This window comes from Euphorbia lathyris, chromosome 5 (genome assembly GCF_963576675.1).
Source record: "Euphorbia lathyris chromosome 5, ddEupLath1.1, whole genome shotgun sequence".
Lineage (NCBI taxonomy): Eukaryota > Viridiplantae > Streptophyta > Magnoliopsida > Malpighiales > Euphorbiaceae > Euphorbia > Euphorbia lathyris.
The window spans coordinates 11,468,124-11,474,123 of record NC_088914.1 but is presented as its reverse complement, the minus strand read 5'-3'; the positions used below and the strand labels follow the sequence as shown (position 1 = coordinate 11,474,123).

Here is a 6,000-nt window from a genome sequence, read left to right as displayed (position 1 = left end):
CAACAGATAACTAGTTGCAGCATATCCTATAAAATGAGAGCAGTGAGCAAGTGGTTATCGGAAATATTTCCTTGCAAATAGTTAAATCTAAGTGATGATTTCATAAATTAATAGAATAAAAATGGAAAACCAAAGTTATCAAAATGCATTTTCAACATAACATGTCACCCAAGTATCCAAAGTATCCAATATATAATGTACTCTATTTCGTTGACGGCTTCTTTCATTGAATGTTGATTCTGTCTTGTATCCGCGATGTGATAATTAAATAACACTAAAATCAATGTTTTCAAAATTTCGTTAATATTAAGATTAAATTTGCAGTATTCGGGGTAAATTACATACGTGGTGTACAACTTTTACCTATTTTCACACTTTGGTGTACAACCTTTAATTTTGCACACTAAAGTGTACAAACTTCAGATGACCTCCCATTAAAGTGTACAGTCGATAATTGTGACCAGTCAACCCAAAATCAACATGCCACATCATCATTTTCATCATATCCATTATAAAAAGTGGGGCGACTCCTTATGAAATTATAAAAATACCCTTCACCCTTATATAATTACTAAAATGACATTACCTTCTTCCTTCCTCCAATTTTTCTCCATCTTTCTCTTTTCCTTTCTCTCTCTAAATCTTCTCTCTCTAACTCCTCTCACTAAGTCTCTCTCTCTCCTCTCTCTGTCTTCGATCATCACAACCTGAAGTTTATTACGATTGAAAAACAAGGAGAAGAAGACCAAGACCATAACTTTCATCACTTACCCTTTCTCATTCGTCATCAATATTTCCAATCCACACAACCTCACCAAGATCACAACCAGAACCAGCATTTGTATGAGAAATTGGATTTATAGCCGCCTCAACTTCCTCTACAGTCATCAAAGAAGCGATCTTTATTCTCATCTTCTTCTTCAACCTTGGCGGAGCAGAGCATCGAATATGCTGGAAAAATGGGGGAGAGCCACCACCAAGCAACAACATCAAGATTGGGTGCAAGAAACACCGGAGGAGAGATAGTGGAAGTTTAAGGCGGTCATATTGTCCACTCTACCGGAAGAAAAGACCGTCACAGCAAGGTTTGCATGGCTAAAGGTCCTAGAGACCGCCGCGTACGTCTCGCTGCTCATACTGCAATCCAGTTTAGGACCGCCTCGGCTACGACCGTCCCAGCAAGGCTGTAGATTGGCTTATAAAAAAAGCTAAGTCCGCAATTGATGAGCTAGTTGAGCTACCTGTTTGGACTCTGACTACTACTGCTACCAACGCTAAACAAACCACTCAACAAGATCAAATTAATGATGAGAGAGATTATAATCTTACAATGGAAAATTTTGATGTTCTTGGTGGTAACGGAAGCGGCAGAACATCGGCGACACTATGAAGTGATGTTCAAAACATGGAAGAGCAGCAGCAGCAGCAGAATCATCTTAATCTGGACAATAATTCAAGCTTTCTGCCTCCATCTCTAGACTCCGACGCCATAGCCGACACAATAAAATCGTTTTTTCCGATTTGTGCATCTGTGGAGACATCATCTTCATTTCATTTTTTATCAATGGTAATAAACTTCAGGCTGTGATGATCGGAGAGAGAGAGGAGTGAGAGAGAGAGGAGTTAGAGAGAGAAGATTTAGAGAGAGAAAGGAAAAGAGAAAGATGGAGAAAAATTGGAGGAAGGAAGAAGACAATGGCATTTAGTAATTATATGAGGGTAAAAGGTATTTTTATAATTTCATAAGGAGTGGGTCCCACTTTTTATAATGGGTAGGATAAAAATGATGATGTGGCACATTGACTTTGGGTTGACCGGTCACAATTATCGGTTGTACACTTTAGAGGGAGGTCACCTGAAGTTTGTACAGTTTAGTGTGCAAAATTAAAGGTTGTATACCAAAATGTGAAAACAGTTAAAAGTTGTACACCACGTATGTAATTTATCCTACGTTAAGGCTAAATTTGCATTTCCTCAGGTAAATTTCATACATGGTGTACAACCTTCATTTTGTCACACTAAAATGTACGACCTTATAGCTGACTTCTCACTATGGTGTACAGCAGTTAAAAATGACCGGTCAACACGAAGTCAACGCGGCACATTAGTATTTTCCATCCTACTCATTAATAAAATGGGACCCATAAATTAAATTTTTTTTTTATTATTTTTGCTCTTTTACCCCTTTTCCTTCCTGTCTTCATCTTCTTCTCTCTTACGTGGTTAAGCTTTATTTCTTTTTCTCTCTCTTCAAATTTCTTTCTCTCTCTAACTCTTCTCTCTTTTCTGTTCCCAACTCTTTCAGCAACGACCCCATTCTCCTCCTCCCCTGAACCCCCTCAAGGCATTTTTCATTTATTTAAAAATACCCAGCCTTACCGCCATTTGAAGTTGTTGTTCAACTGGCACTTGATCTTGCTTGAGGGTCACTTTCTCTTGCCCCATCATCCCATCTCTTGTTTATGCAATTCTTCGTAAGATTATTTCATAACATAAGTGTAACGTAATCTCTACTGAAGCTGCTCTTTGTTGGAGAAACATGAATCAAAACTTGTACGAATATGCCAAAATTATGTTTTTTGTCACCCTAATTTGCCAAATTTCAACTACTGGACTGAACTTTAAATTGGTGAATTTCAACTTTTTTACTTTTATTTTATTAAAATTTAACCCTTATGTATGTCTTCATCAATGGTGCATTGCATGTCTGAAAGAGGGAAGGATAAATTTTAATTAAGACTTGAATAATACTAAATTGAAGTTTAGGATCTCAATGTCAAAATTTGAGCAGGTACATGATACAAAATATGAATTTTTGACTAAAGATCTGCTGGTGATATATGGGATAGAGGATGAATTTGGATAAAACTTCTCCTCCTCCCCTGAACCCTCTCAACTCATTTTTCATTTATTAAAAAAATATACAGCATCACCGCTAGAAATTATGTTGAATGAAAAACCCAATATCATCGATATTTTAAATTTTTTTTTTTTTACAAAAAGAGGAATGTAGGTTAAGAGAAAGGGAAGATGATATCGCGTGAAGATAGAGAAGGATTTATGAAAATGGTTGAAGAGAGAAAGATAATGTACTTCTATGGTGGTTTTAGAAAGTAAACCCAAATAAGGGTATTTTAGTAATTTTACATGTGGTGAGTCAAACTTTTATTTTTAGAGAGGTCAAACTGCTGATGTAGCGCATTGACCATGCGTTGACCGGTCATTTTTACCTGCTGCACACCATAGTGAGAGGTCACGCACAAGGTTGTACATTATAGTGTGACAAAATAAAGGTTATACATCAAAGTTTGAAATGGGACAGACGTTGTACACTACGTATGAAATTTACCCGCATTTCACCTAAAATGTTAAGGTTAAAATTTGGTCATCAATTAATTTTTGTTAGTGGTTCAAAAAAAATTAATTTTTGTTAGATAATATAATTGTAATTTTTATAACTATTATAAAAATTGTAATTTTTATTGAGAATTAATTTTTGTTTGATAATATAATTGTAATTTTTATTGAGAATTAATTTTTATAACTATTATAATTTTTATATAAAAAACTCAAAACAAATTTAATTCTTGGATAACATATATATGTAAAAAGAAAAACAGCAGTTAGTGAGAAGGTATGCAGTGACTGAATGCGGTGGCCAAGTTTGTCACCTACCATTACCATAAGGACTAGGGAGTGTAACAACAGCAATAGAAATATTTGTCATCAAAGTCAAGTAAAAAAATTAAAAATAATAATAATAAAAAACAAATGTTTTAACGGCTCTTTCAACCGAGAATTCTATCATACTAATAGAGTTATAACCCGATGAATAAAAAAAAAGAATGTGAATACTAATCTATGAGAAATAATTGGTGTTAAAAAATAAATGTATATATTGAACTGAGTCCACGGAGCATATTACTTTGTATAAAATGACAATTAAAGTCATGTTTACTTGCAGTGTATGAGATTTGTAATAGAGGTAGAACCCCTTGACATTTTCATTGATTAAGAAGTGTTTATATACACAACACAATACATAATTAAGCCTACAATTAAGGTTACAATTAAGCCTACAATCAAGGGAATAATAAGGAAATAATCTATTTTCTAAACAATAGGATTTTCCTAAATAATAGGATTATTTACATATCTAACACACCCTCATAGTCGAAGCGGGAGGAGGTCGAACGTTGAGACTAGATCTGGAGTCGTCAAAAAGAATCTGTGGTAGACCTTTGTTGAAAATATCAGCTATTTGATGTCGGGAAGGAACATGAAGAACTCGTACTTCGCCTTTGGCAAGCTTTTCACGCACAAAATGAATATCCATCTCTATGTGTTTGGTGTGTTGATGTTGAACATGATTACCAGAGAGGTAGACAGCACTTACATTGTCACAGTAAGCCAGAGTGGCCTTCCGAATCTGACAGTGGAGCTCAAGGAGAAGATTTCGAATCCAGCAAGTTTCAGAGACAACATTAGCTACCCCTCGATACTCGGCTTCGGCACTAGAGCGAGAGAGAGTAGGTTGGCATTTTGCTGACCAAGAAATGAGATTATCACCAAGAAAAACACAATAGCCTGATGTGGATCGCCGAGTGTCAGGACAACCGCCCCAATCAGCATCAGTATAAGAGACTAAAGAATCAATAGAAGATGTAGTAAGTGTAAGCCCAAAATCAAGAGTCCCCTTAACATATCGAAGTATCTGTTTTATGGCGGCCATGTGCTGGGTCCTGGGGTCATGCATAAACAAACAGACTTGCTGAACTGCGTAAGAGATATCCGACCGAGTGAGAGTCAAATACTGTAAAGCACCGGCAAGACTCCAGTACTCGGATGGATCATGATAAGGAGAACCAGAAGAAAGGCTAAGCTTTTGTTTAGTGTCAACAGGTGTAGCGCATGAATTGGAACAGGAGAGTCCAGCCTTGTGAATAATTTCAGAAGCATATTTCTTTTGAGACAAAAAGAGAGACCCTGGTGTCCGAGAAACTGATATACCCAAGAAGTAGCTTACTGGACCCAAATCCTTCATAGCAAACTCTGAACTAAGTTTCCGTATGATGGATTCTCTTAAAGTAGTGGAAAAAGCAGTCAGAACAATATCATTAACATAAAGAGTAAATAAGCTATGTCGTTTCCTCGGCGAAACACAAAAAGAGAGTGGTCAAAAACACTATAAGAGAAACCCAATGTAGAGAGAAAGGAGGCAAACCGTTGGTACCAAGCCCGAGGGGCCTGTTTGAGCCCATGGAGTGACTTTTTGAATAAACAAACATGATCTGGATGTTCAGGGTCGTGAAACCCCAAAGGTTGATGCATATAGACAGTTTCATTAAGATCACCGTGAAGAAAAGCATTCTTCACATCAAGTTGATGGAGACTCTAGTTCTTTAAAAGGGCATTGCTCAGAAATGCTCGAATTATTGCCGACTTGACTACTGGGCTAAAAGTATCTCCACAATCCACACCAACCAACTGACTCACCCCATTGCCAACTAAGCGAGCCTTATACCTCTCAAATGACCTATTTGCATTAGTTTTGTACCTGAAAATCCACCAACTACGAATAACATTAGTGGCTTTAGGACGTGGTACAAGTACCCACGTCTTATTTTTAATAAGAGCCTCGTATTCGTCGGTCATAGCAAGTTTCCAATTCGGGTCACGTAATGCAAGGGAGGGATTTGTGGGTATGGGAGAAATCGGTTTAGGAGTGGTTGTGTGAAGGTTTAGAACACGACGAGGTTTAAAGATACCATGTTGGGCTCGGGTAGTCATAGGATGTGAGGGGGCGACAAGGGGAATAGTTAGGGCAGTAGGGGGAGTATGTGGTGTTGGATCAATGGCGTGGGTAGGAGTATATGGTGAGTTATTTAATATAGAAGAGGGCGAGTTGGGTGAGGGGTGAGGCAAGTGAACTGACGAGTTGGAAGGAGATAGTATGGGTGAGGTGTGGGGCGGTATGGGAGTAGCAGGTGGTAAATGGGA

At 37.4% G+C, this 6,000-nt stretch overlaps 1 pseudogene; it reads left to right on the top strand.

Annotated features, from left to right (window-relative positions):
* Positions 1 to 959: 959 nt before the first annotated feature.
* On the top strand, positions 960 to 1,588 carry LOC136229670 (transcription factor TCP4-like; annotated as a pseudogene).
* Positions 1,589 to 6,000: the final 4,412 nt, after the last annotated feature.